Source organism: Adiantum capillus-veneris, chromosome 10, assembly GCF_014529385.1.
Source record: "Adiantum capillus-veneris isolate H3 chromosome 10, ASM1452938v2, whole genome shotgun sequence".
Classification (NCBI taxonomy): Eukaryota; Viridiplantae; Streptophyta; class Polypodiopsida; order Polypodiales; family Pteridaceae; genus Adiantum; species Adiantum capillus-veneris.
The window spans coordinates 35,124,389-35,136,538 of NC_140940.1; the positions used below are offsets into that span (position 1 = coordinate 35,124,389).

Sequence of the window (12,150 nt, forward strand, 5' to 3'; positions counted from 1 at the left end):
TTTCAAAAAGAGATTTTTTTATTTGTCTTTTTCAGTCAACCTAAATATAGACATAAGATTTTTGAAAGTAATGAACAAAACTAAATTGAATCAAAAGGATACATTGAAGATATTTGCAGCTTTTAAGTCATCTTTATAATAGACATAACAAGTCATCTTTATAATAGATATAACAAGTCATATTTGAAGCTTTTAAGTCATCTATATAATAGATATAACAAGTTCAAACTACAAAAGAAACAATGAAATGGATGTGATGGTTTCCAAGTTAATACATACTTGCTTCAAGTGATAAAAAATCTTTGACAGAAAAGTTGCCTTCACTCATCCTTTCCACCATCTCGCTTTCATGCTCAACTGGGTGCTCTACTTGATTGGCCTAAAGACTTGCCCATTGCTTTATGTCATCATGCAATGTCAAAAATTCTAGAATCCGTGATTCTAGATTCTTTTGATCCTCAATGTTTTCCACTAAGGCTACAACTTCTTTCTTCTCTTCAAGACCAATCTTTGTTATATAGCCATCACTGAATAATTCCACTAGCTTGGATCCTTCTGTGCAATAGTTCTTGGTAAATTGCTTGACAAGAAGTTTCTTCTTAAATCTAAAGAAATCCTTGTCTGATAGATGCTGCATAGTTTGAAAATTGATATCAAGTAACCCTACGTCATGTATGGTGGTAGATTCTCCTAGAGAAAGAGTTGTTGGGAGTCCAATAGATGCACCACTTTTTCCAAAAAGAACCACAACAAAGAAGAGTTTTATGCACCCAGCATAAAACGCGTTGGAGAGGGGGAATGGGGGAACACGCCCGGCACAAACAAAAGGGCCTCTCTATAGCTCAGGGTATCCACAGCACCCCTATCCTCTCAGAAAAAACCTTCAAAGAAACACTTTACACTAGCAGATCACCGCATGTTCAATTGCCACTGCTCACACACTCCATAAACCACCACACAATGCACACCTGCTACCACTACCTCTCTCCACCCTTGATCCCACACACAACCACTCAATTTGACTCTCTCACTCAAAACACCGTTGGTTCGGCGGGGCACACACATCCACACAACCGGCACTGATGGGAAATATGAAAGTAGGAGAAAGAGAAGGGGGGAACGGGAAACAACAGCACGAGAGGCCACTATGGCTTGAGTGCACTTCAAAAACATATACATGGGCTTGCACTGCCATCACCATGGCAATTTTCACAAGAAAATACAAAGGGGTTTAACAGGCACACTCCTCTGTCAGAGAGCTCCACTTTGCAGGCTTCAAATGACACTGCAAAGGCCAAGAAAAAAGCCCTTAATTTGATCCATTTTTGACTTTTATAGGCGGGACCTTTAATTTGGGAATTTACAATTTAATTGGTCCACTTGGCACCTTGAATTGGAATTTTTGGGAAGGGAACCGCCTTGCTCTATTTTCTCTCCTCTTCTCTCTTTTGCACTTGGGGGGAGGGGGGGCATTAGCGATGTCGCTAGTGCCCCCTAGCTTTCTCATTTTTTATTTTTTATCTTTCATCTTTTACCCTCTTTAGGCTTAACCTTATACTGCACAATTAGCTTGACTTTGACTCTCTCTCTCTCTATCCGACTCCTCCTTGGCTTCTTTCTGGCCTTGAACTCCATTTTTTGCCCTTGCCTTGGTTTGCTTCCTGCTCTTAGCTCGGACGGTCTCCCTTCTTTGACCTTGGCCTTGACCTCCATTTTTTGCCCTTGCCTTGGTTTGCTTCCTGCTCTTAGCTCGGATGGTCTCCCTTCTTTGACCTTGGCCTTGATGTGGCCCTTGCTTTTTTTTGCACATGGCTACCTTTGGCGGAACCTTTTCTCTTTCTCTCTCTCTCTCTCTCTCTCTCTCTCTCTCTCTCTCTCTCTCTCTCTCTCTCTCTCTCTCTCTCTCTCTCTCTCTCTCTCTCTCTCTCTCTCTCTCTCTCTCTCTCTCTCTCTCTCTCTCTCTCTCTCTCTCTCTCTCTCTGTGTGGGAGCTATCCCCTGCCCATGAGCATTAGCGACATTGCTAATGGGGGGGGTTCTCCTCAAAAAGTTGTTGGGCCTCGACGGCGCGGGAACAAGCCCCCTCAACGGGCGCCGCATCATCACATGCCCTACAGGCATGCACCACCGGTGCCACCACCGCATTGACCAAAACCACCGCGTACGCGCCCCACTGGGCCACGCTCCACCGGCAGCGCCAGCTCACAGCGCCCATGAGGTCCGTCGCTGCTTGCGCCATAGCCACGAGCTCCATGCTCTCCACACCTCACTTGTGTACCTAATGGGGGATCACGGCCCAGCCCATAAAGCGCGTGAAATTTTTTTCCGACCCCGCATGTGGGACGAAAGTCCGCCACGTGGTAGCTCTGTGGCACCCCCCTCCAATGGCCTCCAAGGATTTTTTTTAAAAAAACTCACCACTTCCATTAAATAAAAACCCTTTTCTGCCTCTCTTCCCCCGGTCTCTATAATGTGCCACATAGTTAGAATTTCATATCGTCAAGCCGGGTCGGATCACCATTAGATCAGCCCCGGGCCGTGCATACCCCATTATTTTTGGACTTTTCTGGGCTCGCCATTTGAGGCGGCCAAAAATGGGAAAATTATCTGTAGAGCTGCCCTTGCACTATCCATTGTGAATTTTGATTGATCACTTCTCTACGCTCCGGCCTCAGATTCACATGCCGTCGACTCCGACTAGCTCCACATAGTGCATACCCTCACCGAAAACTTTGGGGAGGCCCAAAAGATGCCAGATGGCACACCCTCCACTACAGCCAAGTGGGCTCAGACCCGACCCCCGGACAAAATTCAACTGACCTTAACTTGCTATCCAGAGTTTCGATTCACATTCCAAAAAGACAGGCGTGCTCCCTAACTCGAGCTCTACACATCCATGCACTGACACCAGCCCGGGACACCAGCCCGGGACACCTGTCCCCATCTACCTTGTCCGTCGGGGATCTGCTACACACTCCAAGTTTAAACTTCGGTATCTTGCACACCGGGGCTCCATTTGACGAGTTGTCTAGACCGGCTTCTAGAGCACACTAAACACTAAATTCTAGAGCTCTGACTTGTCATTTCAAAAACCTTCATCTGCCATCCCATCTGGACCATCTTGCAGCCCTTTTGGCCTAAAAAGCTGCTTTAAACATACATTCCCGCTACCCTTTGGTTGCCTAGGGCCTTGACACCTGCCCTAGCCTTCTGCACTGCACTCGATTGCTGCCTCTGACTGGCATAGACCACTTCCTAGCTTGGACCAACTTTGGTTGCACGATCATTGCCCACCCCCTCGTTGAACATTTATGTTCAACCACACATGGGCTTATTGCACTAAAAAAACACACCAAAAACAAACTCTCTGTACATTTCAAAACCACCTATTATATGTACAAAATTGACACCTGTAACCCATCGTCTTTGTTCATGCAGGCTGTCCAACCCCCTGCTTTAGTTGTCATCAACCGCATGGGTCAAACACCTTGCATTGGTCTCTTCCATCCACCTGCAACAGTTTTACATAGTGCCGCACCAAGGCACATATTTAACTGCATATCCAACCTGCCATCAACATGCTTCTACCACTCCAAGCACTTATTGGCAAATTGCCCACTCGCAACCAGGCATCTCCAAGAACACAAAATAAAGCACCCTCGTGCTCACCATCCAAAGACCTGCTTATACCATCACTCGCACCAAACAGACCTAACATATTTGACCCGCCCTCCCATCCATGTAAAGCTAGATCCTCTTCTAATAGATCCTGTACATGCTCTCAATAACACACTCCACAGATGCTTTTATCACCATTCCTTTCAACCACCATTCACAAACCTCCTTAGAAAGCTTGGACACTGCCTTGGAATCCTCATCACCGGTCATAGAGGGCATTGCTGCATAGGAAGCACCTCTAAGTTTGACTCCATACTGTCCTTCTCACCTGCCATGAACTCCATTCCACAATCATCGAGCTCCTCCTCATGGCCCTTCAAGGTCAATAAGCATGACCTGCTTGTCCGCTGCAATTACCTGCTCTTCTACTATTGCATCCTCAAGCTCTGCCAAGGAAGAGAGAAACTCGTTCTCTATCACCTCCTCCTCCTCCTCTTCCATAGGCGCCGCTGCTCTAACCCTTTTGGAAAAAAATTTCACCTCTTGCACCACCATGGCATATTCCATAGCTACCTTCATCAACGTGGTCATTAGCATGGCATTGCACACCAGTTTTACCTGCTCTTCACCACCTGTAGGGCTAAATTGCTCCACTTGGTCTTCACTAAGCACTTCGGCTTGCACTTTATGCTGCTCCTCGCACACATTTATAGCCTCTCCACTGACATGTAAGAGGTCGAACTCATCATACCTGGATTGGGATGACTCGGTCTCCCAACTTGTCTCTATGTCCATAGAGCTACCATCACTTGACCTAGTCTCCTCTTCTGTTTCAAGATTGGGAACCTCCTCTAGCTTCATCGCTTCAACCTTGTCTACAAACCGCACTCCTTGCTCTTTGCGGCACTTCAATGGAGCTTCAAGAGCCGCACTCGAACTTGGCATCACACCCTTTGTCCACTCTAGAACCACCTGCACTTCCTCCCTAATTGGAAATTCTCTAGCCGGCATCTTCGGCATAGGAACCACCTTATCGCTCTGTAGCCAAAGAATTCTTGATTCTTCTCGCACCTGCACTTCTCTTTGCACCACCTACGGATCGGCTACCACCGCATTATACTGCTTTGGCTTCACCGCAATTGGTAAACTTTGCGTAGCCTCGCGCTTCTTCAAAATCTTTTTAATTCACCCTCTCGCTAGAGCTACCACCTCCTCATACGACATTGGACCATCCACCTCCACTTTATCATGTACTTCCTCCTGCAGGTAATCCATGAATTTACACAATTTCAAAAAACTGGCATTTTCTGCAGCAGTTACCTTGATTAACTTTCCCCATAGGGCTTTGAACTCCCACTCGAACTCTTGAAAATCACCCTCCAAGCTTTGCTTCAAATTGTCTAGCTTCAGCCTTCCACTTTACTTCATCCAGCTGGACATTTGCGACAAATCTTATCCGAAAACCCGTCTCTAGGGCCTTGCAATCTACTTTTGCTTCTTCACCAAGGCTACTGAACCATAGTTTTTCCTTACCACGAACAAGGAGCGGAAACACCTCCACGGCACCATCTTCTCTCGATAAACCGCTTTCCAACACGAACAATCCGTAGTCTTGAAGCCAAGTTTTTGCATCTTCAACCCCATTGAAAATGGGAAATCCCATCCAAGCCATCACTAGCAGCACCGGATCTTCAAAGGTTGCACCTTTGGCATCATAAAAATCATCCATTTGACTTTAACTAGGAGCATCAGCATACTCCTCAGTGGGGGCACTAGAAGATGGAGAGGGGGAATGGGGGAACACGCCCAGCACAAACAACAGGGCTTCTCTATATCTCAGGGTATCCACAACACCCCTATCCTCTCAGAAAACACCTTCAAAGAAACACTCTACACTAGCAGATCACTGCTTGCTCAATTTCCACTGCTCACACACTCCATAAACCACCACACAACGCACACGTGCTACCACTACCTGTCTCCACCCTTGCACACACACACACAACTACTCAATCTCACTCTCTTACACAAAACACCGTCGGTCCGGGGGGGCACACACATCCACACAACCGACACTGAGGGGAAATATGAGAGCAGGAGAAAGAGAAGGGGGGAAGAGGAAAGAACAACATAGGAGGCCACTGTGGCTTGATTGCACTTCAAAAAACATATACACGGGCTTGCACTACCATCACCATGGCCATTTTCACAAGAAAATAAAAAGGGGTTTGACAGGCACACTCCTCTCTCAGAGAGCTCCACTTTGTAGGCTTCAAACGACACTCCAAAGGCCAGGAAAAAATCCCTTAATTTGATCCATTTTTGAATTTTATAGGGGGGACCTTTAATTTGGGAATTTACAATTTAATTGGTCCACTTGGCACCTTGAATTGGCAATTTTGGGAAGGGAACCGCATTGCTCTATTTGCTCTCCTCTTCTCTATTTTGCACTAGGGGGGGGGGGGGGGGGCACATTAGCGATGTCGCTATTGCCTCCTAGCTTTCTCATTTTTTATTTTTTATCTTTCATCTTTTACCCTCTTTAGGCTTAACCTTAGACTGCACAATTAGCTTGACTTTGACTCTCTCTCTCTATCCGACTCCTCTTGCCTCCTTTTTGGCCTTGACCTCCATTTTTTGCCCTTGCCTTGGTTTGCTTCCTGCTCTTAGCTCGGATGGTCTCCCTTCTTTGACGTTGGCCTTGATGTGGCCCTTAGGCTTTTTTTTGCACATGGCTACCTTCAGCCAAACCTTTTCTCTCTCTATCTCTCTCTCTCTGGGAACTATCCCCTGCCTCGTGCCCTCGAGCATTAGCGACCTCACTATTGGGGGGGGGGGGGGGGGGGGGGGGGGGGGGTCTCCTCAAAACTTTGTTGGGCCTCGACGGCATGGGAACAAGCCCCCTCAGCGGGCGCCACATCATCATATGGCTTACAGGCATGCGCCATCGGCGCCACCACCGCATTGACCACAACCACCGCCTAGGTGCTCCACTGGGCCACGCTCCATCAGTAGCGCCAGCTCAAAGCGCCCATGAGGGCCGCCGCTGCCTGCGCCATAGCCACGAGCTCCAAGCTCTCCACACCTCACTTGTGTACCTAATGGGGGCTCACGGCCCAGCCCATAAAGCGCGTGAAGATTGTTTCCGACCCCGCACGTGGGACGAAAGTTTGCCATGTGGTAGCTCTGTGGCACCCCCCTCCAATGGCCTCCAAGGCTTTTTTTAAAAAAAATCACCACTTCCGTTAAATAAAAACCCTTTTCTACCTCTCTTCCCCTGGTCTTTATAATGTGCCAGATAGTGAGAATTTCATATCGTTAAGCCAGGTCGGATCCTCATTAGGTCAGCCTCGGGCCGTTCATATCCCATTAATTTCAGACCTTTTTTGGGCTCGCTATTTGAGGCAGACAAAAATGGGAAAATTACCTGCAGGCTGCCCTTGCACTATCCAATGTCAATTTTGATTGATCACTTCTCCGTGCTCCGGCCTCACATTCACATGCTGTCGACTCCGACTAGCTCCACATACTGCATACCCTCACCGAAAACTTTGCCGAGGCCCAAAAGAAGCCAGATGGCACACCCTCCACTACAGCCAGGTGGGCTCAAACCCGACCCTCAGAAAAAATTCAACTGACCTTAACTTGCTATTCAGAGCTCTAATTCGCATTCTGAAAAGACAAGAGTGCTCCCTGACTTGAGCTCTACACATGCATGCATTGACACCAACTCGGGTCACCTGTCCCCATCTACCTTGTGCGTTGGGGATCTGCTATACACTCCAACTTTAAACTTCATTATCTTGCACACCGGGGCTCCGTTTGATGAGTCGTCTAGACCGGCTTCTAGAGCACACTGAACACTACATTCTAGATCCTTGACTTGGCATTTTGGACACCTTCATCTACCATCCCATTTGGACCATCCTGCAACCCTTTTGGCCGTAAAATCCACTTTAAACATACATTCCCGCTACCCTTTGACTGCCTAGGGCCTTGGCACCGGCCCTAGCCTTCTGCACTGCACTCGACTACTGCCTCTGACTGGCATAGACCACTTCCTAGCTCGGACAAACTTTGGTTGCACCAGCGTCTCTTTCATGATGTAGAACTCCAACACTCTGTTGTCGCATTATGTCCTTCATATCATTCAAAGCGTTCTGCAATTGCATAAAATCTGTCATGTTTAAGAAAGCAAGAAGCACATAGTGTGCTTCCTCTGAACCTACGCTGATGGACATCATCCCATTCAAGAGATCGTCCTTTATGCCCTTTGATAACACAATTGTGCCATCTCTTATTTCTGCTTGTAGCTTCTTAACCTCTTCTTCATCCAAACCAGCTAGACACCTAAATATTGTGGCACTTGGTTTCTTATTCTTTTTCCAATTCTATTATAATATCTAGCATTTCATTAAAGATGGCATCAGAATAAGTCACCATGTGAACTTGCTTTGTAATAAACGATGCTCCAACACATATTCTAGCCTTTCTTAAAAATGCCTACACAAAGAAATTAAAGAAATAAAAAATTGGCTATCAAACTCGCATGGTGTCCTATGTTTCTAGTGCAAACGATAAATGATATGGGATAAAAAATGTATCACTTACATCCCATTTTCTACAAGATGAAGTTCCCTCCACGACACCAAGTGGTGGCCTTGTAGGACATCCGTTAAATCTCCACTGATCATGTAAGTGCTTCAGTATGACACTGTATGGTTTCTTCACATACAAGGCCTTTGCTTGTTCATTTGTAATAGTAGATATAGCGATAGAAACATGTGGAGGTGGATCTACAACAATGCCTGCCTTTCGTTGAGCATACACTTCCACGAGCTCTTGTGATCTACCTCCTTTCGTCGTTTCTTGAACTCTCAGTATTTTTGTTGCATATATAGAGTGTTTTCCATCAAGAATCCAATACCTATAGTCTTTTAGCTTGCCTTCTTCAATCTCTAATGGAGTCATTGGTATTCCTATCCTTTGACCACAATTCTTGACATGCATCAAATAAGCACATGATGAAGGCCTATTTGCACTTGCAGCAAAGAGAAGCATGCAATTATTTAGCTGCTCCTTGTCAAGTTGGAAAGAATTATAATGATTAGGAGCAAGAAAACAATTGGTCACTAGAATTTCATACTCTGTATACTTAAATAGAAAATATATCGCTTTTCTTTGCCTTTTGAACCTCTTTCTCTAAAAGATCAGGCTCCACAAACCTTAAGTGAGGCTGGTTGCTTGTACCCTCTTGTGAAGCATCTAGATTTGACTCATCCACCGCTTTGGACCCTACAACATTATGAGCCTTGGCCCTCTTTGCTTTTGGATGAGAAGATTTTGCCCTTGGACTCTTGGTGGAGGGATTAATATTATCCACACTCCGGACAATGGATTCATGAAGAGTGTCTGCAATCACTTGTGTAGGATCCATTTGACTACAAAGATAAAAAATGAACCTAGATTGGACATGTGGTCAATCTATGTGTATATCTACACATGTAACATCATAAGACCATCACTTGACCTAGAATGGACAGGTGGTCAATCTGGACAACACATGTGCCTATTAAAGAACATGGTTATGCATGTCTTTCCTAGAGAAGAGCACATTCACATATGACCATCACTTGAGCTAAAATGGACAGATGGCCAATCTAAAGTGCACATATGCTGAACAAAGTACATTCCACCATAACCTAGTGAGGAATGGACATATGACTAAGATATTCAATACACATGAATATGAAAGAACATATAGGCGCACTTTTCTAGGAAAAGAAAGATAGAGAATATAGAAAAAATGAGTCTAGATTGGACAAGTCGTCAATCTAGGTCCATATATACCTATGAGAACATACACATGTGTATGAAATAACATACAAGCATGATTTCCTTGGGGAAGAAAGATAGAAGATATAGAAAAAATGAGTCTGAATTGGACGGGTGGTCAATCTCTATAGGGAAATACACATCCAACAACATAGAACCATCACTTGACCTAGAGTGGAGAGGTGGTCAATGTAGACAACACATATGACTATAAAGATAAAAAAATGAATCTAGAAAGACATATTTATGAATTTTGGGAATTATTCAAGTCCCATTTTCTAAAATGGGACTTAAAATTGCAATAATTTTTTGTTGATCTTGACCTAATGGGTGTTTATGCAGACCCTTTTTGCCTTATAAGCATGAGACACTAGTAAATGAGTAGGGGCTCAAACTTATGTTCAACCCTCACTTTTTGTCGTCGCTCACTAATAATAACGAAGAATGCTTGGGTATATAAGGGGCACGCTTCTCAAATGAATATATTCATACTTTTAATAAAAAAGGGCAAGCAGTTCAATGTTTACTATAAGATTCTACCTCTTGCTAGGAATTGTGCTTGAGCCTCATGTCCTCTGTGTGCCCCTATTCTATGCCGCTTTGTGTAACCTTCCACCTTTCACTAGGTAATGAATGTTCGTACAAAAGTTGTTGGAAGGATACACCGCGACGGACGTCAGCACATCGAGAACTCACCTAACATATAATGTCAGCTAAGGACGAAGCTCGACCCGCAGGCGCGTGGAAGCAAGAGTAAGGTGTCAACCTACACTCGACCAACTCCTAACTAATTCTTATAGAGATCTCTACCAATTGTCCAAGTCACAGCCTTCAAGAGTGCATAAGAGGAAACTTCCTACAACGCTTTCTAGAGCCGAACACCCATCAAACAATCTCGAAACACCATAGAACTTGAAGGAGACCCTACTAATACCAATAGGTCGCTCTCCCTAAGGTCTACAACCCAAAATCCCAACCCAAAACACCTGGTGCAGAAACACGTAGGACGTCTGGCCAAAATCTGCAGGTCTTCGTTTCCGAAATCTAAAGTGCCTAATGTGTAGTTATACTCAATGTGAACGCGTGGATATGCTGCAATGCAAAATCGGACAACGTATGCTCACCCAAACACCATATGAAGCTCGTAGAAGGAGCTCGCAAAACCGGACCGTACGCGCGCAATGTAGGTATCGGTGCGTAGTTCTCGTCGGGGGCAACACGTTGCAGTACGCACTCGATTCCGACCATCGGAGCACACGTAGTGTCAAGATGAAGCTCACACTCTCTCTCTCGTACACAGTACGCTCACTCACAGACTTCAAAACTTGTTTTAAAAATGACAAAAGGTTTTCTCATTAAGGTCAAAAAGTGGTATATATACCTTATAATTTCTCAAACCCTAAAGTTCTAAAATCAACCATCTACTCAATCTCACTATCAAAACTGGGATACAATCTGGAAACTTCTGTAAGTCCCAATACTTACAAGGTGAAAAATCAAGTTTTCCTCAATGAATGAATAATTACAAAAAGAATAATCTTCCGAATAGTTAGATGACGTGGGGTGTGTACAACTTCTAACACTCCCCCCCTCCTTGCTCATGTCGTCCCCGACATGGTGCTAATCTGCTTCTTTATCGTATCATTTCTCTCATCCTTAGCAGCGATTCGTATCTTGCATGCAGGTTCATCATTGTCGGGCAAAAAATGTCCGTGTTGATGGTGAAAAAGCCTGTGTAGAACGCTTCTTCAAAATCCTCAAGGTGATAGGATGGTAGAAACATTATCCTTTGATACAGCACATGTATCACCTCCTTGGAAGGCTGACCAGACAGATCATAAGAGCATCTGTATGTATCATGGAAGAAAAAGATGTTGGCGATCACCTGGCCTGGCTTGAAAGTCTCGAACACTGCTAAGATGGTTCTGCAGATTTTCCTCATCATAATGCATGTAAGGTCAGATGAGCCAGTGAGAACAACTTTATGGCGCTCGTTAGGGTTTTCACCATCTTGCTCCCATCATTGGCCGTAATGGCATCTCATCTCTTTTTATTGGCACCTTGGTGCGTTGACATGCGTCACAACGCTTTACAAACTCTTTAGCATCCATGTGAAATGTAGGCCACCAAATTCCTACGGTTAAGACAATTTTTACCGTCTTATCGCCTAAAAAATGGCCTCCACTTATTCCGCTATGTGCATGTTCTAGAATCAGCAAGTATTCGCTTTCACTTGCACAGATTCTAAGTTGATTGTCCTTTCCTTGCTTATAGAGTTGGTTCCCAATTAGCTGAAAGTCACGAGCTTCCAGCTCTATATCTTTTTTCTGTGCTCTTTTGATGTTCTCAGGGAACATCCTGGTGGTCAAGAAGTCAATGATATATTGACTCTATGCAGGTGCTATGTCTACCTAAAATAAAGTTGCGTAATCCACTGGTCTTTTGGCACTACATATAGTACAATTGGTAACATAAGAATGTGTGTCCGCATACATAGTTGGCCAATAAACCCCTAATTGTTTCAGTCTCTGGTGTGTTTTCACTGTTGAACAATGAAATGCACAATCATGGTCATGTGCCCCTTCAATGTAGCACTCGAATTCTTCCATATCTATACATAATCGTAGGATTAGGTCCGATCCAAGATGATACAGCCGTCCCTATCAACAACTGGAAGTTTCTTGTTTGTCAAATTGTT

The 12,150-nt window shown here is 44.8% G+C and overlaps 1 pseudogene; it reads right to left on the reverse strand.

The window, feature by feature from the left end:
- Window positions 1–268: 268 nt before the first annotated feature.
- LOC147448680 (uncharacterized) lies at window positions 269–7,801 on the reverse strand (annotated as a pseudogene).
- Window positions 7,802–12,150: the final 4,349 nt, after the last annotated feature.